We start from the raw sequence: 23,031 nt of genomic DNA, 5'->3' as shown, positions 1-23,031 counted from the left end.
TTCATATATTAATGCTACTCTCACTTTTGGTTAGAGTAACTTCTCTTTTCAGAAGGCAGTGACCACCAGGGAAACTCAAAACTCACCACAGTGCTGAGAAGAGGAGACAATGGAGTGTCAGCACTATGTGAGACATCTCTCTCACACCCTCCAAGGCTCAGGGAGTTGGGAAAAGGTACTGGAAACAACGTAAGAGCCAAAGGAAAGGGAGGAGTGATTTGCAATAATGTCTTCCAGACACAAAGAGGCTGTGGCATTCATAACCTCAAAAGTCCTGCATGATAGGAAGGAGAAAAAAATGATGACCTCAAAATAAAAGAAGGTCAGGCTGGAGAGATGGATTAGTGGTTAGGGCACTTGCCTGTGAAGCCTAAGAACACATGTTCAAATCTCCAGGTCCCACATAGCCCAGACACAGTGACACAAGTGTGCAATGTCACACATGCACACAAGGGGGCGCATGCTTCTGGAGTTCATTCACCGTGGCTGAAAGGCCCTGGAGCACCCATTTTCTTCCTCCTTCTCTCTCCCTCTCTCTCTCTTTCTCTCTCTCTCTCTCCCCTCCTCCCTTTCTCTCTGTCTCTCTCTCAAATAATAAAATAATAAATAAAAAATAGAAAGGACCAGTTGGAAAGAATGGAGTCCCTACAGGCGGGACTTGAGAAGGGGAAGGTGAGGGTGGGGGAGGAAATTAAGTTCTTGGTATATTCTCTATATGTATGGAGAGTGTCACTAAAAAGTATTTTTTTGGGCTGGAGAGATGGCTTAGCGGTTAAGCACTTGCCTGTGAAGCCTAAGGACCTGGGTTTGAGGCTCGGTTCCCCAGGTCCCACGTTAGCCAGATGCACAAGGGGGCGCACACGTCTGGAGTTCGTTTGCAGAGGCTGGAAGCCCTGGCGTGCCCATTCTCTCTCTCCCTCTATCTGTCTTTCTCTCTGTGTCTGTCGCTCTCAAATAAATAAATAAATAAAATTTTTTTTAAAAAAAAGGTATTTTTTTAAGGGCTGGAGAGATGACTCAGCAGTTAAAGGCATTTTCCTGACAGCCTGAGTTCAGTTCCACAGTACCCATATAAAGCCAGATACATAAAGTGTTTGCAATGAGGAGAAGCCCTGGCATGCCCATTCTCTCTTTCTATCTCTCTTCCTCCTTTCCTCCCTCTCTCTTTCTCCATACAAATAAATAAATAAAAATAAATTTTTTTGGCATTTTCAAGGTAGGGTCTCACTGTAGTCCAGGCTGACCTAGAACTCACTCTGCAGTTCCAGGCTGGACTTGAACTCACAGAAATCCTCCTACCTCTGCCTCCTGAGTGCTGGTATTAAAGGCATGTGCCACCACACCTAGTGAAATAAAAAAAAAAAAAATTAAGTTTTAAAAAAGCCAAGCATGGGGCTGGAGAGATGGCTTAGCGGTTAAGCGCTTGCCTATGAAGCCTAAGGACCCCGGTTCGAGGCTCGGTTCCCCAGGTCCCACGTTAGCCAGATGCACAAGGGGGCGCACGCATCTGGAGTTCGTTTGCAGAGGCTGGAAGCCCTGGCGCGCCCATTCTCTCTCTCTCCCTCTATCTGTCTTTCTCTCTGAGTCTGTCACTCTCAAATAAGTAAATAAATAATTAAAAAAAAAAAGCCAAGCATGGTGGTGCACATCTTTAATCCCATCACTTGGGAGGCAGAGGAAGAGTATCACCATGAGTTCAAGGCCACCCTGAGACTACAGAGTGAATTCCAGGTCAGCCTGGGCTAGAGTGAGACCCCACCTCAGAAAACCAAAAACAAAAATACAACTTTTTTTTAAAAAAAAAAAAAAGGAGGCTCTGGTGCACTCATCCTTCCCCTCTCTCTCTCTCTCTCTCTCTCTCTCTCTCTCTCTCTCTCTCAATCTTTCTCTCTGTCTCACACAGAGAGAGAGAAAAAAAAAAATATCTGTTTGATGTAATAAAGAAAATTGGCCTAAGGACAGACAAACAGAGGATAGAGCAGAATCAAGAGCCCAGAAACAGACCCACACATGGGCTGGTTGCTGGGACCAGGTAACAAAGCCATCACAGTAACACGATGGGCAAAGAGAGCCAGGTCAGCTGACCTCCTGCAGGATAAAGGAAGAGCTTGCCCGCTTCTCCATGCCACACACAGAGATCCAAACCCAACAAATCAGGTACCGAACAGTCAGAACACTTCTGGAGGAAAAGCTCTCTGGCCCAGGACTGGACTGTTATTGTTGAACACAGAACACACGCACCGCAAAGGAAAGGCAGGTGACTGGGAGCTCAGAAGACAAAACGGCAAGAAGGAAAAGGTGGCACAGGCTAGCGCACATCTACACCGGCACCACCCACGATGTGCCAAAGCCTTCCACCAGCCGGAGCACCCACAACTTGACGACGGAATTGTGAGTAGAAAACTCCAAAAGGAAGCTATCCCAAAGGTCCAATTTCTGTGAAAGGTCATTAGCCATCAGGGAAATGAGAAGAAAACCAGAGTGAACTGGCGCCCGTGAGTGTAATGAGCATGACATGGACGACAACATCCAGGCCACTGAATCCTGGAGGAACCAGCTCCCTTTTACTGTGCCCGTGGGAATGAAAAGTGATACGAACACTTTGGGAAGCCCCTTCGGCTTTGGAAGTATACACCCCAGAGGGACGTACGTGCTGCGACTCAGCAAATAGCTCTTGGGCATGAACCCAACAGAAAGGACGACTCATGGCCACCGAGAGAAGACATGGCTCACACAGCATGAAAATGGCCAGTCTGGGTGCAAAGGAGAAAGAGCCCACACGATAATTTGCAAAGCGAAAGTTTAATGCAAAGAATCATTGGCTATATCCATGGATGTGAATAGTGAGAGATTACCAGTATAAAGTATATAAAACTCAGACGGTGGGCTGGAGAGATGGCTTAGTGGTTAAGTGCTTGCCTCTGAAGCCTAAGGAGCCCGGTTCGAGGCTCGATTCCACAGTATGCACATAAGACAGATGCACAAGGTGGTGCACGTATCTGGAGTACGTTTGCAGTGGCTGGAGATCCTGGCGCACCCATTCATTCTCTCTCTCTCTCTGTCTCTCTTTCAAATAAATAAATAAAAATAAACAAAAGAAAAACCTCAGACAGACACAGGAGTAAGCATAATACAATATACAAGAGTCACTGCCCCAGGCTGGAATTCCATACCCAAGAAGAGTGCTTCAGCCCCAGGATGATAGCTAGACCTTGCCAGAAGGGAGACCACACGCACCAAATGGCAGAAAAGTCCCCTGGTTCACACCTGTAGAATTCTGCCCTCTGGCCGGGCATGGTGGTGCACACCTTTAATCCCAGCACTCGGGAGGCAGAGGTAGGAGGATCACAGTGAGTTCAAGGCCACCCTGAGAATACAGAGTGAATTCCATGTCAGCCTGAGCTAGAGTGAGACCCTATCTCGAAAAACCAAAAAAAAAAAAAAGAAGAAGAATTCTGCCCTCTGGGAAAGCCACTCACAAGTGACCTAAAGAGGGCACTCTGCTACAAACCCCCTATGGAACACCACTTACGGCTGGCTACTGCTGACCCCTGCAGCAGCCTGCTGCCTCAGTGTCCCTGACCAGGAAGGAAAACTCTTGACTCTATTTAGGCTTCTTCCGCTCCATCTACTGCCAGGCTTCAAGGGCTGGACTCCAGAGGGAGAATTTTTATAGGGTCTAGACCCCATTTTCACACTCTTTAAACAACAATAAGCTGGGGAGAGGCTCAACTGTTAAGGCTTTTGTCTGCAGAGCCTGATAACCCAAGTTTGACTCCCGCAGTACGTACATACATAGAGCCACATGCACAAAGTGGCCCACACAATCTGGAGTTTGTTTGCAGTGGCCAGAGGCCCTGGCTCACCCATTCTCTCTGTCTCTTTTCTCTCTCTCTCTCTCTCTGCCCTTGCAAATAAATAAATAAAATTTTTTAATTAAAAAAAAGAGAGTGAGAAGCCAGGCATGGTGGCGCACACCTTTAATCCCAGCCCTCAGGAAGCAGAGATGGGAGATCACCGTGAGTTCAAGGCCACCGTGGGACTACATAGTGAATTCCAGGTCAGCCTGAACTGGAGTGAAACCCTACTTCAAAAAAAAAAAAAGAAGATCAAGTGTCTGCCACACAATCTTGAGTACCTGAGTTTGGATCTCCAGGACCCACGTAAAGCCAAAGGCTATGGTTCCTCCATCCAGTGTCTGAGATGAAGCCACTCTCTTTTTCACCTCCCAGCCAAGGCAAAGGCCATAGGAACAAATAATGATCACATCCTGTCCCTGCCCCACAGCAGCATCTGGCCATGTGGAGTCTATCACACCTAACTTTGATACCTGAAAAATCTGAATTACTTCCCTGTCCCCTGGGGCGTTGTCACCAGCCCATGTTTACTTCTGTCTACCACAGGCTCTTCCCTTGAGAGAGACACCAATGGCTACACAGGGAGGCCAACTGCTAGCTTTGTGCCTTTCTTTAGACACATCAGATGTTTGCAGATTTTTTTTTTTTCCGTTTTGTTTTGTGTTTTGAGGTAGGGTCTCGCTCTAGCCCAGGCTGACCTGGAATTCACTATGTCGTCCCAGGCTGCCCTCAAAGTCACAGCGATCCTACCTCTGCCTCCTAAGTGCTTCTCAACTGCTGAGCTGACATTGAAAAGGAACCCTTGTGTGTGGCAGGATCAAAAAAGTTCAGTCAGAGGCCGGGCGTGGGGGCGCACGCCTTCAATCCCAGCACTCACGAGGCAGAGGTAGGAGGATCGCCGAGAGCTCGAGGCCACCCTGAGACTACATCGTGAATTCCAGGTCAGCCTGAGCTAGATCGAGACCCGACCTCAAAACACTTCAGATCAAAGTGCAGATCAAACGGCTTGTCCCGGGGGCGAGGGGGCGGGCATGTCAAACTCTCTGGCAAGGTTGTAATTGGGCTTCACAGATAAGGTGTCTTTACTATTCCCCCGAGTTGGGACATATTCTAAAGCTGGGGCAGGGGGAGGGTCAACAATACGGACACAGGTTTTGGTTTTCTCCACTCATTCCTTCTGACTTGGCTGAGCCCAGTCAAGGGCCTGGGACTTGGGGCTGAGGTGGAGTGTAGTGGAAGTTATTTTCTTTCCTTTAGTTAAAATGGGTTTAAACTTTGCTTTTAAAAACGATGAGGGTGGTGGACAATTTTACTAAATGTTTTCACCCTGTTTATGTTCCACCTTCTGGGCCGACAGAGGCGTCCCGGGCTCCACTGGCTGCCGAGATCAAACAGACCAGCCGAAGCTTTCTGTGCTCAAAGCTGAGCTCAGAGGTTCCTGGAGCCCTGTGATGAGGAGGAACTTCCAAGTGTCCTGAGCCTGGGAGAAGTGGCTTCTTCCTCTGTCTTTCACGTCACCTTCTACACACAAGTCCCATTCACCGCTCACCTTTTTTTGTGGCAGGAAGCTGTGAGGAACCTGCCCCACCGGTGTGGCCTCATCACCCTGTGGCATCTTGGGAGGCTGACCAGTGAAGACAGGCCACTCCCTGCTGGAAGGACTTTCATCATACCCCACAGCGAGGTCAGCGAGGGACAGCACCCTGGACCTTCACTGGCCTTCCTCCCCCTCAGAAATCCTGAGTGCTTCCTGAATGCCCGGTGCCAGGGAGGTCTCACCAGGGACGTTTGGGGAAGCTGCTCCTGGTGGGTCGTAGTGCTATGCGCACAGAGAAAGCTGGAGGTGAGGGGAAGCAGTTCAGTGAGGCCTTGGAGAGCATTTGGGCAATTGGGACTTTTCCAGGCCACTAGACACTACAAACCTTGTAGCTACAGGGTCTCCCTCTCTCTGCTCTCTGCCAGGAGGGCAATGTAGCCAGACAATATATGTCCATGCCCACTCCAGCCAAGCTGGGTGAGGGGAAGCAGGCAAAGACTCACCAGAGCTATGCACTCTGAGCCACTGAATTGAAGAACGAGGGCATCTTAGGGGCTGCCTCACTGGTCAGCTGTGAGGCTTTACCAGCTCACAGTTCTGAGGTTGATAACCCTGAGCCAGGGTCCAGCACCGCTGAGTTCTGGGGAGGGCCTTCTTCCTGCTTCGCTGAGTCTACACGTGGCAGACACAGAATTCCAGTATCTTTTCCCACCCTGATAAGGGCACTAATCCCTTCACTGGGACTTCATTCTCATGACTCTGATTTGGTGGCAGTATGGAGGCCGGAATGCCTTTGAGATCACCTGGGGTGAGGGGAGAAGATGTTGTTCCTTTCCAGGCCAGTGGTATGCCTTTCTGAGAAACAACACGTCATCTCACAGGCTCTTCTTCTCACCTGGACATGGAGAGCGAGTGAGAGACAGGAGTATACGATATCCTATCACTCTGCAATCTACCCCCTGCTGAAGCTGTCTCGGGTTTATAATATTAGGTATTTTTCAGGTCTGGGGAGATTGCTCAGTGGCTAAAAGCCTTGCTTACAAACCTGATAGCCCAAGTTCAATCTTCCTCAGTGCTCACATAAAGCCAGTTGTAAAGTGGCACATGCGTCTATAATCCCAATATGCCTATAGCAATGGGAGCAGAGCCAAGAGAATCTGGAAGCTCACAGGCAGCAGCAGTAGAAAGAGACTCTGTCTCAAAAGAATCCTGAGGTTGTCTTCTGACCTCCACATGCATGCATAAATATACATGCACACCCATCATACACATGTATATACACACATACCCATGTGTACACACACATCATATACATCATGCATGCATGAATACATGCATACACACAAACATATCCAAATAAATAATGAAAACAGATCCCAGCAAGGTGGCACGTGCCCAGGACTTAGGACACTGAGGTAGGAGGCCAGCCTGGGCTACAGAGCAAGTTTCAGGTCAGCCTCAGCACACTCAACATTGTTTGGAAGTTTGATTCTTTTAAATTTCTGGTCTGTTTTTGTCTGAAAAATAGCCCAAATAATAATGAAATATTTTACTGAGCAATGCTATCCATAGCCAGAAGGGAGAAAAATATGGCACTTATAGATTTAGAAAGGCTTATAATCCACCATTTTTATTTTGTTGTTGTTGTTGTTGTTTTGGTTTTTGTAGATAATGTCTTTGGTTACCTCAATTATCTGAGAATGAAAGCATCAGGGTCTCCCTTCTTACCCAAAACCCTACAAAACCAAGGAATAGCTGGTAAAATTTTAAAAGTAAAAAGAAAGATTAGCAGAATGACTTTAATAGTCATGCATAACCAAGTTAGGAAAGGAAATGAGAAAACTCTATAAAAAGCTCGCAGGTTGCCAGGGTCTGGCAAAATGAAGGAAATAATAGTTCCTTGAGCCCCCCCCCCCACCACACACACACACAAAACAACTTGAAAACAGAGACTTTTCATAATTCTGGAAACAGTTGTCCTAATGGTAGAGGAATAGTGGAGCCACTTAAGTGAAGTCCCCATAAAGTGACAGGTGCTCAGAGCGCAGACAAGTGCAGGTAAAAAGAAAAGAGGCTTAAAACAAGGGAGTGGGATCCTTGTAGAAACTACAGCCTGCTAGGTTCCATTTCTGTAGGATGCCCCCAAACAGAAGTAACCCCCATGTTTTTACTGTGCTGCATGAGACCATCGTAACTCTCATGGCCTAAAATATTGCTTAATGAGCAAGCTTAGCTGTCCATAAGATGGTGATTAGGCTCTGCAAGTCAGTTCATATGCTCCAGGAGACCTCCCCTGGCGCTCTGCCCTGACATATTTGTCTCTCATGGCTCCTTTGCCTTGTCTTTCCCCACTGAGTGGGTCTTTTGCCTCCACACCTGCTCACCTCTACTCCACACCCACTCTCTCTGTTCCACCAACACTTGTCCCTCTTAATTGCCAGGTCTTTAGGGAAGCCCTTTCTCTACTGACTACTCATGGCACACTGGGTTGTCTTGTGTGGATTTAACTAATGGACTTTGCTGTATTAATTCTCAGTAGTGCCCACCTTTCCCATTAGTCAATAACTCCAGAAAACTGAAGAGACCATTTCCCTGTTTTCATCACAGTAAGCTCTGCCTATTCACAAGATGCGGCTCATGGAAGAAGGTCCAGTAGAGAGTTTTGAGTGACAGGTGAGAATGAAAGATGGGCACATATCCAAGGCCAAGTTGAGTGACTGGTGACTTGGATACCTTTTCTTGGTTGATAACAATGCTTGGTTTACACAAGTTCTCCTCAAGATGAAAGTGTTGTGCAGACTCATTCAGTAGTTAGGTATCTTCTCCTTCTGAACCTTCCATAATAACTTAATGATTTCTGAGAAGAGAAGCCGCTTGTTTCAGAGAAAGCTGCCTGAAGGAGTTTCAACCCCTGCTTTTCGCATAGGGGCTGGCGGGGTGATGGGAGGCACAGTGTGCTTCTAGGGCAGGTCAGACACTAAGTTCAGTGTGCTTCCCCAGCTTTAAAGGCTGCTAATGCAACTGCCCAGCCTCTCAGAGCAGCGCAGGGGCAGGGGGGAGTTTTGTCACACTCTGCAGTTTTCCTTCTCTCTACTGAAAAAGGAATTTTAAAAAGCACATACCACCGGTAAGAGACAACCTGACTCTTACAGTACAACAGTGAGAATAGGCACACCCTTGTGGATCCACCACACAGGGCAGCCACAGGATGAGCAACGAAGCTGAAAATCTCACTGGGAACATGTCTCTTACTCAGAGACTCTGCTTAACAGAGTGAAAAGGACAGGTCAGCCGGGCTTAGTGGCGTGCCTCTCATGAATTTTCCTTCTTCCTTGTGTCCGCTATTTGTCCTTGACAGGTGGCATTTCTCAAAGGCTGTCATGAAATCTTCATGAAATTGGCCAGAACCTGTTGTAGTTTGAATATGTAACGTGCCTCCCCCCCACCTGCCCAGGGCTAATGACACTGTTTGGGAAAGTGGTGGAACCTTTTGGGGGTGGAACCTTTTGGAGGAAGTGGGTCACCGAGTCTGCAGTGGACCTGGAGGTTTTGTAGCCCTGCCCCCTGCTTCCTGTTGTCTCTCTGCTTCCTGACTTTGAGTGCAGTGTCACCAGCCATGTCCTGCTCCTTCCTGCTGCCTTCCCTACCATTAAAGATTTCACCCATTTGGAACTATAAACTGAAATAAACCCTTCCTTCTTTTTGTTATTATTAATTTTAATCAGAGAGAGAGAGGGAGAAAGAGAACTGGCATGCCAGGGCCTCTAGATCACGCAATCGGGCTGCAGATGCATGCACCCTCTTGTCTGCATGTGTGACCCTGCACACTTGCAGCACTGTGCATCTGGCTGATATGGGACCTGGGAGTCAAACATGAGTCCTTAGGCTTCACAGGAAAGCACCTTAACATCTAAGCCACCTCTCTAGCCCCCTTCCTTCCTTAAGTTGCTTCTTCTCAGGTATTTGATCACAGCAATGAGTAAAACAGCTAATCTAGAACCACTGGGTTTAGAAATCAAATGTCTTCATTCAGAATCCAATGCCCGAGTCCCCCAACTTACCTGTGCCCATTACAGACCCTGGGCAGGAGCTCATCTGGGAAGTTCATGGTCACCACCTCTCAACCACATCTCAGTGTAAAAATGGAAAGAGCCCCCACAGGGATTCAGCAATAGGCTAGACACCAGCGTAACCACCCTAGCAGGAATGAAAATATTCTAAAGAGACACATGTGCCTCCCCCTTTGGCTATCAGATTAGTGAAACAATGGTCCCCAAGGAATTGAAATTTCCCCAGGAATATCACACTGGGAGAGGGGAAGGGCTAAAGCCAAGTGCCAGTCAGAGGAAGAACCTGAAAGAGCTTTCTCATAGGTCTGACAATTTGTCACAACATCTTTTAGGAGAAATTGAAGCCAAGATAAATGATGGGCAGTATTGGACCAGGACAGTTTAGTCAAGCATACCTCTTGCTCTCTGTTTAAACCTGAACTTGTCAAGACCACAAAGGTGGACTTGATGAGTCAATGGACCTCTTTGTTCCTCTTCCCAAGGGGGCCACCTTGAACAAATCTCCTTTCTCTGCTTTTCACTATTGCCTGTCTCTTTAACTGGACTCTTGGAAGACGGGTGGTGGCGGAGCCTCTGTTGCGAGTACTACCAGGACCAAGGTTCTGACGCTGACAACTCCAGTAACACTGTGACACAAACCAAACCACTGCTGGGGACGTTCACCAAGATCCAGCAAAAGCAATCCAACTCCCACAAACTGGGACAAGCTGCTGGGAACACATCGGTGAGGAAGTTCATGAAGAAAGTAAGCCACCTCAGGCTGAAGCCACCAGAACCAAGCTCTTCCTCTCTCCAAAGGCAAGGAGGGGGTTACACGCCATGTGAGAGAACCAAGCAGAGGGTTACAGACCATGTGAGAGACTGAGGAGGGGGTTGCACACCATGTGAGAGAATTGAGGATCAGACAAAGACATCAGCCTAGTAAGTTTTCTTTATCATGGACCCAAACTGCTTCATATGACCAGAGCAGCAGTGCATTTGACACCTGTGAGCCAGTCGCTGGCCCATATAAAGGCTCCGTTTTGAAAATAACAGAGCCAATCACCTTTCTCTTGTGTACAGCAGGCCAATCCCTCAGTTAGACATGGACTCAACCATTTCAGAAGAGGTACAGCCAGGGACAGAGACAAGCACTACAGTGAACACACAGGCAGGCACTGGTCTTACGGCATGCAGTCTCCCACTAACTGTCGGAACACCATCCTCCCCAGAGCGTGCTGACACTGGGCCTCGTGGGCCTCGGGCTCTCGGATGAGCTGGTTGTACAGGTGGCACATCTGACATCTGACGAGGAGAGTTCCTCGGCAGTGGAAGAGTGAGAAGAAAAGAGCACGGGTAAAGCCATCACCTTCAGACACTGTGACAGGAAGGTGTGGAACCGAGAGGGCGGCACACCTGGGGGGACTGGACCCCTGAACGTAAGAAAGGCAGGAACGTCTGCACTTGCTAGAAATCAAAGATGATCTGACTTACTCTCTCTTGCCTAGTTCCCTAGGCCTGTTTTTCCACAAACAACCTGGACTCCTCCTGGAAGGGAGGTCTTTCAGTGGGATTTAAATATTGTGGTTGGGGAGCTGGAGAGATGGCTTAGCGGTTAAGCGCTTGCCTGTGAAGCCTAAGGACCCCGGTTCGAGGCTCGATTCCCCAGGACCCACGTTAGCCAGATGCACAAGGGGGCGCACGCGTCTGGAGTTCGTTTGCAGAGGCTGGAGGCCCTGGCGCGCCCATTCTCTCCCTCCCTCCCTCCCTTCTTTCTTCTCTCCCCCTCCCTCCCTCCCTCTCTCTCTCTCCCTCTCTCTCTCTCTCTCTCTCTCTCTCTCTCTCTCTCTCTCTCTGTCACTCTTAAATAAATAATAAAATAAAAATGAACAAAAAATGTTTAAATGTTGTGGTTGGTCAAGTTCAGTGCCGCGGAACTTGGTGTCAAGGCCAGCCTCTTCCTGAAACAACCCCTAGCCCTAACCAACAAGCTGTTCCTCACCTGAGCCAGAAGACAAGGCCTACCACTGCAAGATTATAAATAGCTTTGCAAGGGGACAGCAGGCTCTCTCACCACTTGGGAACTTCCAGCTGTGGGTGAGTTTCTCCCTTGGCGGGGCCCCTTACTCTCCGCATGGGTTCTTTATTCCCTCCAGCTCCCCACATGGCAAGAGCTCCTTGAACTTTTTTTTCTCTTTTCTTTCCATGCTTTTTTTCCAGGCCCTCCACACGGGATCTCTGGCCACATGGGGGCCTTCCCTTGGCTCCGTACTTCCCTCAATAAATATAACTTAATAATTATTCTTCCCAGTCTTCTTTTTATTCAAGTCTTTGATTAAAATTAGAAGTGAACCTAGGGTTTAGGGTGCAAGGACTTTCCTAGACCTCGTTACACCTGTCATGACAGCCTGTGCCTGAACCCACCATGTTGAAAGCTGTCTCTAGAAATCAGCCTCTGGCTCCTACTTTCTCCAGGAAGTGGCTGGCTCACAGCATTTCCGTCCACCACTGTCCATGGTCAACAGTCTCTCCTCCTCTGAAGCATTCCCACAGAGCGGGTTCACCCTGTCATATCCACCTTCGGAAGGCCCAGTGGCCCTTCTTTGTATTCCAAATCTGCCAGACGGTAGCACGTGTCTTTAATCCCAGCATTCGGGAGGCCGAGGCAGGAGGATCCCTGTGAGTGGTCCTATAGCTCCTTCCAATCCTGCAGACAAAAAAAGAAGAAGCCCTGACCCACTGGATCCCTGGAACCGGATGTCTGTATCAACAGGCTGCCTTTGGTCACTCTGTGCGGGGCTCAGTATGTCTTTGGTGAAAGGCAGAGTCAGGCATGACTCTACCTGAACTGGCTGCAGGAAGAACAGCTGTGGGGAAAACCCCAGGGCTGCCGGGAGCCACACAGGGGGAGAGCTCTGGAAATACGAGGCGATTGAGGAGGCTGAGAACATGGATGAGCAAGAACAAGGACCTGTCTGTGGTGGCTTCCTGCAGAGTGGAGACTCGGGAAAGATCTTCGGTTTCGCAATGTGACATGATGACTCACAAGATCCAAACTAAGGTTGTGCACAATGGATTTGTGTCAGCCAGGGTTTGCCCAGGTGTCACCTGACTCATTGCTCACGCTGCTGGGCCTTGGGCAGACACTGTGTCCAGCCTTTGCTGGCCAGTATCCCCTTTGGGTTAGGTCACTGAAAGGCAACTTTAGATGGCTCAGGGAACAGTGGAGGTCAGGACAGCTGACACCAGGCTCCCTCCCTGACTTCCACTGACCGTAGTTCCTGCAGACTCCTCCATCAGATGGGTCCCAGTGCGGCTGCTGTTGCCACGGCGTTCGGGGTTCCCGTCCCCTTCCGCCTCTCTAAACCATGGTGTGGTCGCTCATCAGTCTCACCTCTGAGGCTTCACTGCAGTGTCTCTGGAAGTTAGCAGCAGAGGTGTTGGCACGTGCCATACTCCATTAAGGTCTTTACATGAGTTTCCTGTTGTTGTTGTTGTTGTTTAATTTTTGTTTATTTATTAGAGAAAGTGAGAGGGAGAGAGAATAGGTGCACCAGGGCCTCTAGCCACTGCAAACAAACTGCAGACACACGCACCACCCTGTGCATCTGGCTGCCGTTGGACCTAAAGAATTGAACCTGGATCCTAAGGCTTCTCAGACAAGTGCCTTAACCGCTAATCTCTCCAGCCCTCTATATGGGTTTCTTAATTAGCTTCACCCTGACCTCATGTGGCATTGCCATCCGTACTTCACAGATGAGGCCCTGAGGCCTGGAGATGCTGAATGACCACTAACTGTAGCCATTAACCGTAGGCATTTCTGGACTGGACTCCTGTGGTCATCATAATCCCCTTTCTCAGCTCCATGGATTGATGCCTGCACAAGACCTGAGCAGTACTGGGCCTATCGACATGTCATTATGGGTAATAGAGGCGAGGGGAAAACAACATCACGATAAAAGAAGGACAAACTGGAAAGAAGAAGCGATTCACTAGTAGGGAGTGGAGGAGGGAAGACAAAAAGTAATGGGAGATTAGGATAAAAACACATTATGTACATGTATGAAAATTATCAATAAAATGGGTGTTGTTTTCATAAGAGAAAGCTCACTGGGCTGGAGGGATGGCTTAGCAGTTAAGGCATTTGCCTGCAAAGCCAAAGAACCCACGTTCGATTCCCCAGGACCCAGGATGTTAGCCAGATGCACAAGGGGGCGCACGCGTCTGGAGTTCATTTGCAGTGGTTGGAGGCCCTGGTGTGCCCATTCTCTCTCTCTCTCTCTCTCTCTCTCTCTTGCTCTCTCTCTCTCTCTCTTGCTTTCTCTTTCCCTCCCTCTTTCTCTATCAAATAAATAAATAAAAATAAAATATCTTAAAGAGAAAGCTCACTATGGAAGAAGATCAGCTCTTAAGCCGATATAGCTTCTTTCGTTGGGGAATGTTCAGACAAAGACATCCACAGACAACTCTACATGAATTCTTGTACAAGCCAATGATCATCAGGTATTACCAGCAATGCCTAGAAGCTTACAGGGAAGCATCTATGATAGCCATCCTAACACCGATCCATTAGACTCCTTGACTTGAACTCTGGAACTCTGGAAATTTTCCTTGAGGGCTCTGGGTTTGTGCTCATTTGATATGGCAGCTAGCGAACAAATGCATTAATGAAATGAAACTGCCGTAGGTCCCTGACCCGGCTCTCTTCCTTGGAGAACAAGGCAGGCATTCTGTCCATACACGCGTCCTCTTCCTCTAGGAGTATTTTGAAAGAAAAAGGCAGGGACTGGAGAGGTGGCTCAGATGGAAGGGGAGGGGAGGGGAGGGGAAGGGAAGGGAGGACAGGGGAAGGGAGGGCAGGGGGAGAGACATCACTCACCTACAGTGCTGACTTCCCCAGAGGTTCCGAGTGAAAGGCTGGCACCGAAACGGCAGGAGTATGGCTAGGATTGTCAAAGAGCACTCTGAGGGCACTCAAGTCCAGATGGACAAAGCGCTGCCCCTCACTCAGCACCTGGGTTTCCTGCGGGACCCTCGTCCAGTTCCAGTTGCATTTCCCTTGCATTCGCTCCTCTCCAAGTCGGGCTGCAAACACAAGGCTTTTGCTGAACGTGACCGTAGCAGGGAATCCACAGATTTTAATGTGAAATGATTCACACGCCAACACAGGACATTTTCTACAACCTTGTTAAAATTGTTAAACATTGATAGATTTTTTTTTAGAAGTACTTCTGCTCCATTAAAAGATGCCTTTTAATTTTTCACTGGTATTGGAACAGATTGGGGCTGCTTTCCCATAAAAACCAAAAAGTAGGGCTGGAGAGATGGCTTAGCGGTTAAGTGCTTGCCTGTGAAGCCTAAGGACCCCAGTTCGAGGCTCGATTCCCCAGGACAAACGTTAGCCAGATGCACAAGGGGGTGCACGCATCTGGAGTTCGTTTGCAGTGGCTGGAGGCCCTAGCATGCCCATTCTATCTCTGCCTCTTTCTCTCTGTCTGTCACTCTAAAATAAATAAAATAACAACAAAAAAAATTTAAAAAAAAACCAAAAAGTAGCATTTGTTGTAAGAATTTTCTTGAATATATATATAGTCTTAGAAGCAAAAAAAAAAAAAAAAAAAAAAATTCAGTTGAGAAAACAAAACTTCCAGACCCAGGAACTAGTGCTGACTGAGGAAATTCTACAGACTTCTATAGTTCCTAAAGTCCTGCTGTTCCTTCTGACATGCGCTCAAGATATAATCCCTTGTCACTGTCCCATTAAGGTCACCGCACAGCAATATTTGTGATCAGAGAACACTGCAATCCCCAGAAATGAGTAAAAGGTCAATGTGTCCATATTTAAAGTCCTACTGAAAGGGTTGTGCGCACACTGGTAACGGGCAGCTGGAGTGGACTGATTTGACAAGGATCGACGTGTTGTGAAGGACATGTATCCATTGTCTTGCTACGAGAAACTTCCTACTAAAATGCAACAGGGGGCACTTGCTCACAGACCTTTGCTTGGAGCCGACCTGCATTCAGATCTCCAGACCCCACACTAAATAGCTAGACGAGGTCACAGGTGCCTGTAACCCCAGACCTGCAAGGGATCAGAGGCTGAAGAATGTTGGGAGCCCCACCAGCTCTACAGTTAGCAAAAAGAGACATGGGCTCAAAAACAAAGACCAGAAGCCCAGCGTGGAGGCACATGCCTTTAATTGCAGCACTTGGGAGGCAGAGGTTGGAAGACTGGCTATGAGTTTGAGGGAACCCTGAAACTTCATAGGTCAGCCTGGGCTACAGCATCTCGAGACCCTACCTCAAAAAAAGAAAAACAAAAGGACTGGAGGGATGGCTTAGTGGTTAAGGTGTTTGCCTGCAAAGCCAAAGGGCCCAGGTTCGATTCCTCAGGACCCACGTTAGCCAGATGCACAAGAAGCACACGCATCTGGAGTTCATTTGCAGCAGCTGGATGCCCTGGCATGCCCATATTCTCTCTCTCTCCCAGGCCCTTTCTCTATCAAATAAAGAAATAAAAATAATAAAATATTTTTTTAAAAAAAGGACCAAGGAGAAAAGCCACAAACCTGACACCTGATGATTCATTCCAGCCAGTAAAGGTGAGTGACCCCCGCAGCAGGCAAGTATAATGGGTGTGCAAGGGCACATGCATGTGCACATGACACATTGCACACTAACACACACTTCTTTGGAGGACAGCTGTGCTGGTTTGATTCAGGTGTCCTCCATAAACTTAGGTGTGCTGAATGCTAGGTTCCCAGCTGAGGGAGATTTGGGAATTAACTCCCTCCTAGAGGGAGTGTATTGTTGGGGGTGGGCTTATGGGTGTTATAGCCAGCGTCCCCTTGCCAGGGTTTGGCACACTCTCCTGTTGCTATTGTCCATCTGATGTTGGCCAGGAGTTGACGTCCACCCTCTGCTCTTGCCATCGTTTTCCCTGCCATCATGGAGCTTCTCCTCAAGTCTGTAAACCAAAATAAACCTTTTTTCCCCACAACCTGCTCTTGGTCAGGTGATTTCTGCCAGGAATGCAAACCTGACTGCAACACCAGCTGAAATCTGACTCTTGGGGCTTTTCCACCTTTTTTCTTCAAAAAGGCTTCTCTGCCTTACTCACAAAAACAAAATATAACAAGGGGCATGTTTCCAACCAGCCTATGTACAGAGTGACATTGGATGAGCAAAATGGGACAATGTCTAGACCTTGAACAATGTACAGCAAATACTAGAATGTGGAAAGGAAGGGGAAGAAGGAAAGAGGATCGATTGGACATGAAGAGGAAAACCAGATTCATGGTGTGACTGACTGTTGTGGTCACACAGCCCTTCCTGTGTGTCGGCCACTGTTCTAAGTGTCCTCACATGGTTATGGGTTGGCTCCTCCCAGCATGTCCACAAGATGGGTACTAATGTTCTTATGTGAAGAGAATCCCATGGATTCAAATTGTCAGCTTGGAACCCCAGGGAAAGTTCATAGGCAAAGACACACTCTGGCTAGCCGAAGGAGCCCCAGAGTGTGCACTCCACCCTCCTGCCCAGCCCCCATCACACACCACAGACATGGCCCAGAAACATGCCAGGAAGAAAGGTGAGCCACCAGTACCAACCCTACAGAAAATACTGGAGGCAAAATGTCTCAGACTTCCAAAATGCAGCCTCAGAGAAATCAGTTGGCATGGCAATCTTTAAAAACAGAGGAGGAGGGCTGGAGAGATGGTTTTGGCAGTTAAGATGCTTGTCTGCAAAGCCAAAGGACCCAGGTTCAACTCCCCAGGACCCACGCAAGCCAGAGATGTACATTATTTATTTTTTGAATATTTTATTTATATTTATTTCTTTGATAGAGAAAGAAGGAGAGAGGAGAGAGAGAAAGAGGGTTCATCTGCAATGGCTAGAGGCCCTGATGTGTCCATACTCTATCTACCTCTTTCTCTCTCCCAAACTCCCTCTCAAATAAATAAATAAAATATTTTTTTAAAAAGACAGAGGAGAGGGCTGGAGAGATGGCTTAGTGGTTAAGTGCTTGCCAGTGAAGCCTAAGGACCCCGGTTCGAGGCTCAACTCCCCAGGACCCACGTTAGCCAGCTGCACAAGGGGGCACACGCAGCTGGAGTTCATTTGCAGTGGCTGGAGGCCGTGGCACACCCATTCTCTCTCTCTCTCTATCTGCTTCTTTCTCTCTCTGTCTGTCGCTCTCAAATAAATAAATAAAAATGATTTTAAAAAAATTTTTTTAAAGACAGAGGAGGAAAGTGATGATTGAAGTTGGCCTAAATAAATAAAATTTCTCCCCATGGAACCCACAACTAATGAGATCCCGAGACTTGAGATCTGCATAAGCAAGCAGTCATTCTGTCCAGTCTGAGAACACAGCAAGCTAGGAAAGTAATGATGGCTGACCATTCTGATGCATGAGGAGAGTTAGAAGAGAAACGAATGTCAAGCAATCCACAAGTTTGTGACAGTAACACCATCATATCTGCTATGGGCTAGAGGTTTGTCAGCAGCCAAAAAGAGAGAGAGAGAGAAATCTGATTTTAAAATGGGCAAAGGGGCTGGAGGAATGGCTTAGCAGTTAAGGCATTTGCCTGCAAAGCCAAAGGACCTTGGTTCGATTCCCCAGGACCCACGTTAGCCAGATGCACAAAGGAGCGCACGTGTCTGGAATTTATTTGCAGTGGCTGGAGTCCCTGGTATACCAATTCTCTCCCTCTCTCTCTCCCTCTCTCCAGCCCCCCTTTCTCTTTCTCTATCAAATAAACAAATATAAATAAAATATTCAAAATATAAACAAAAAATAAAATGGGCAAAGAACCAGACATGCTCCCATAAACCTTTAATTCCAGCACTCAACAGACAGAGGTAGGAGGATCTCTGTGAGTTCAAAGCCACCCTGAGATTACATGGTGAATTCCAGGTTAACTTGCACTAGAGTAAGACCCTACCTTGAAAACACCAAAAAATTTAAAATTTTTTTTAAAATAGGCAGAGAGCTAGACCAGACCCTTCTCCAGAGGGGACACACGGATGGTCAGCATGCTCATTAAAGACACTCAGAACCCCTCATCATAGGGAAACTCAACCTAAGACCCAGTGAGATATGCCTGCCAAGATAGAATGACTAATATAAAATCACAGCCAAGGGCTGGCAAGATGGCTTAGTGGCTAAGGCACGGGCCTGTGAAACCTAAGAACTCCTGTTCGAATCTCCAGGTCCCATGTAAGCCAGATGCACAGTGATGCAAGCTCACAATGTCACACATGCATACAAGGGGGCGCACGTGTCTGAAGTTCATTCACAGTGGCTGAAGGCCCAGGTGCACCCATTCTCTCTCTCTCTCTCTCTCTCTCTCTCTCTCTCTCTCTCTCTCTCTCTCTCAAAACATAAAGAAAGAAAAATAAAATCACAGGCCAGGAGTGGTGGCACACGCCTTTAATCCCAGCACTCGGGAGGCAGTGCTAAAGGATCACTGTAAATTCAAGGCCACCCTGAGACTACATAGTGAATTCCAGGTCAGCCTGGGCTAGAGTGAAACCTTGCCTTAAAAATCAGACAATACCAAGTGTTGATGGAAATGCAGAGAAACTGGAACCCTGTGCATTGATGGAGGGTATATAAATGGTGCTGATATCATAGGAAACTGCTGTCCAGGGGCCTGTGGAAACAGTTCAGTGAGCAAAGTGCTGTTTAGGTTCCTAAAGCTGCTATTGTCAACACATTAGCAATCTTAAGGAAGATGGCCCAACCACTTTACATTAAAACCATGGAGAAGATGCCTGAGGAAAGACTGTTAGATATGCAAACTCTTTTGTAAAGAGTTGACTGGAGAAGGAACCTGCTTTTCAAGGTTACAATTTATTTGGTACCTAAATTAAGAATATGGCTGTGTCCTTCACACCTGGTATTAGCTTTGGACGCATGAAAAATGCATGGAGTGGTCATGAATTGCACATGGTTCCAGGAGCCACTGCTAAGATGCAACATGAGGCAGGGCATGATGCCCTGATAGGCTGGAAGAGCCTTTGGAAGACGGACTGTGACATGCATGGAGACCTGAAGATGTTTTGGATATACCAGGACTGTGCAAAGGCTACCATGGAGTGCACTGTTGGCCTGGGATGGAAGTTTTCCCTGGGTACTCTGCCCACCTGGAGGGGCAGAATTGGGAAACCTGGAGACTATCAGTCTCTGATCATATTGAACTTGAACTGCAGATGTTTGATGATTACTTGATGGCGGTTGAGTTTGCATTGTTCTAGTCTCTCCTTACTATACCTTATACCAGTTGAAAATGTTTACTCTGTGCCTTTATATGTGGAAAGTATATAACTTGTTTGATTTTACAGCTAAGAGACAATCTTAAATCTCAGATGAGACTTCGGACTTTGGAACTATGTGAGAACCTTTGAAATAGGACTGAGTACAATTTACAATGTGTGATGGTTATGAATCTATTGGGGGGGGGGGGGCAGGGGCAGAATGTGGTAGTTTGAATAGATGGCTCCCAGTATATTCAGTGTTTTATTAGTTTGCAGTTTTCATCAGCAACCACCTGGCTGGAGGCAGTGTCACTGGGCGGATCTTAAGGTGGGTTTGAGATTTCAATTATAGATATGCAAAGTGTGCCTAGCTGGAGTGCCTGAAGTGTGCTGTGCTGTGTGGCTTTTGGCTTTTTCTCTCTTTACTTGGCCCTTTAAGAGGGGGCCAACTTCTGCCATTATGGAACTTCCCCTGGATCTACAAGCTTCAATAAATCCCTTCCTTCATTAAAAAAAAAAGAGAGAGAAGAAGGAGGAGGACAAGGAGGAAGAAGAAGAAGAGGAGGAGAAGGAGGAGGAAGAGGAGAACTGGTGGCCTGAAGGGGGAGAGAAATGTTACCCCACCCCCATGTGCAAAGCAGAGAATCCAGGAAGCCAGCCACGCTGGGACCTGAACCAGAGACTTAGGCAGCCTCCACAGTGGTGAGGAAATAACTCTCTGTTATTGAAGCCGCCTGATCTATAGCAACTTTCTATAGCAGACCAAGGTAATCAATAAAATAAACAACTCAGAAACAGATCTACATGTCTCTTGAAGCTGCAGCACCCATTAGCAGGAAAATGAAGGATCCTGAAGTACAGCTCGGAGACTCCTGACTGCATTTGAGTCCCTAACTCACACCTTACCAAACCCAAACCCATGGACGCTGAGGAGACAATTCAGTGATTGGAGATGCTATTTCTTTCTTTTTTTTTTTTTTTCAAACCTCTCCAGTACCCATGTAAAGCCAGATATGTGGTGCATTTGTCTGCAGTTTGTTTGCAGCCCGGGTATCTTTCTCTCTCCCTCCCTCATTCTCTCTTTCCCCCTTCTCTCTCTCTCAAATTAAAAAAAAAAAAAATTTAACCCAAGGCAGGTTTAAACAGACATGGCTTTCCCAGTTACAGGGAGTTTAAACTTTTACAACTTTAAGACTTTTTATAACCTTGTCTTTTATAAGAAAATATATGAGAGTGGCTTTAAAACTTCAGCATGGGGGGGGAAAAAAGATTTCCTTCAGAAAAAGCACAAACCATAAATGAAGACTTGGAGAATTAAACACATGAAAAGCTAGTTTGATAATATGAGAACACACAAGCCACAGACCAGGAGGGGTCTTTACAATGCAGATGATCGAAAACGAAGGCTCTAGAATCTTCAAATGAACTTGTACAATCAGTAGGAAAGAACTCTCCCACATGAAAAATGAACAGAATGAACAGGTCATTCATAGAAAAGGAACCCCAAATGTTAGATGGGCAAACTTTTATGGCTTACAAGATCATGTGGTTGAATGCTTGCTCCCTAGCTGATGCACTGTTTGAGGAGTCTATGGATTCTTTGGGGCAGTGGACATAAATGGAGGGAGTCCAGGAGGGCAGGCTATTGAGAGTCATAGCCTAGCCTGCTTCCCACCCAAGCTCTCTGCTTCCTGGCTGAAGGAATTTCACAAGACGCATCATGCTTCTGCTGCCAGAGGGCCTGTATCGGGGTGCACTTACCCTCTGAACTGTGAGCCAAAATAAACCCTTCCATCGTTAGGTTGCAAGAAATGTAACTAATACAGAGACAGTGATGGAAGATAGATGACAGACAGACAGACAAGATAGATAGATAGTTAGATAGATAGATAGATAGATAGATAGATAGATAGATAGATAGATAGATAGATAGATAGATAGACAGACAGACAGACAGACAGACGGACAGATGGATGGATGGACAGATAGATGATGAGGTGATAGACTGACAATTTTATACAGATGATCAGATATACTAGAATCAGGCTGATACATCTTCAAGCAATAAAGCTGAGTTCGTACTTTCCATATTAATACACTTTTTTGGTTTTTTTTTTTGGTTTTTCGAGGTAGGGTCTCACTCTGGCTCAGGCTGACCTGGAATTAACTATGTAGTCTCAGGGTGGCCTCGAACTCTCGGAGATCCTCCTACCTCTGCCTCCCGAGTGCTGGGATTAAAGGCGTGCGCCACCACGCCCGGCTTTAATACACATTTTTAAGGTGCGATAATTCTAAGTGTTGGTAGAACTGTGCAGAACCAGTCACTGAGCTTCTGAGTTACACAGCTGGTGGGTAGAATTCTTCAGTATCTCGATAAATGGAGACACACTTGCCCTTAACTCAATCATTATTTTCTAGGTATATAATTACCCTAAAAGAAATTCATGCATGTAGGCTGGAAAGATGACTCATCAGTTAAAGGCACTTGCTGGCAAAGCCTGCCAGCCTGGGTTTGATTCCCAGTAGCCATATAAAGCCAGATGCTCACAGTGGCACATGCATCTCAAGTTCATTTGCAGTGGCAAGAGACTCATGATATCTCTCTCTCTCTCTCTCTCATAAATAAATGTTTAAAAAAAAGAAATTCATGCATGTATGCAAAAGGAGATATGCACAGGAATGTTTATCACTGCATTTTATATCAAAAGTATAAAGCAACATGGACTGAAGAGATGTCTCAGCAGTTAAGGCACTTGCCTGCAAAGCCTAAGAATCCCAATTCAATTCCCCAGGACTCACATAAAACCAGATGCACAAGGCGGCGCATGTGTCTAGAGTTCATTTACAGTGACTAGAGGCCCTAGCATGCCCATTCTTTTCCTCTCTCTCTGTCTCTCTTTCTCCTTCTTTCTCTCATTCTCAATCAAATAACTAAATATCTTTTTCTTCTTTTTTTTGGTTTTTCAAGGTAGGGGCTCGCTCTAGCCCAGGCTGACCTGGAATTCACTATGTAGTCTCAGGGTAGCCTCGAACTCACAGCAATCCTCCTACCTCTGCTTCCCAAGTGCTGGGATTAAAGGCGTGCACCACCACGCCCGGCCAAATAACTAAGTATCTTTTAAAGTGTAAAACAACTAAACATCTATCAACAGCAAGTGAACCAACCATGGTAAATCTTGTAACACCACGTTACAGAGAGAGCAATGAAAACGCAACTGCTACAGCTGTGTGTCCACGCGTCTGGATTTCAAAAATATCACAAATGAGAAACTGGTCACAGTCCAACCACTATGGCACCATTTTAATTTTGTGTGGATGTATGTTC

General features: G+C 47.0%; 1 protein-coding gene across 4 annotated transcripts in view; it reads right to left on the bottom strand.

Annotated features, from left to right (window-relative positions):
- Positions 1 to 23,031, bottom strand: part of B3galt5 (beta-1,3-galactosyltransferase 5) — a 92,844-nt gene that overhangs the window by 5,767 nt on the left and 64,046 nt on the right. For 2 of the 4 annotated variants that reach the window (XM_045150303.1, XM_045150304.1), the window contains exon 2: positions 14,323 to 14,528. The gene's annotated coding sequence lies outside the window, so the exon portion shown is untranslated. Of the gene's footprint in view, positions 1 to 86; positions 275 to 14,322; positions 14,557 to 23,031 lie in introns of those variants that run through there. The other 2 variants (XM_045150305.1, XM_045150302.1) reach the window with 2 other exon arrangements.

Source organism: Jaculus jaculus, chromosome 5, assembly GCF_020740685.1.
Source record: "Jaculus jaculus isolate mJacJac1 chromosome 5, mJacJac1.mat.Y.cur, whole genome shotgun sequence".
NCBI classification, from domain to species: Eukaryota; Metazoa; Chordata; class Mammalia; order Rodentia; family Dipodidae; genus Jaculus; species Jaculus jaculus.
This window is presented reverse-complemented; position numbering and strand designations above follow the sequence as displayed.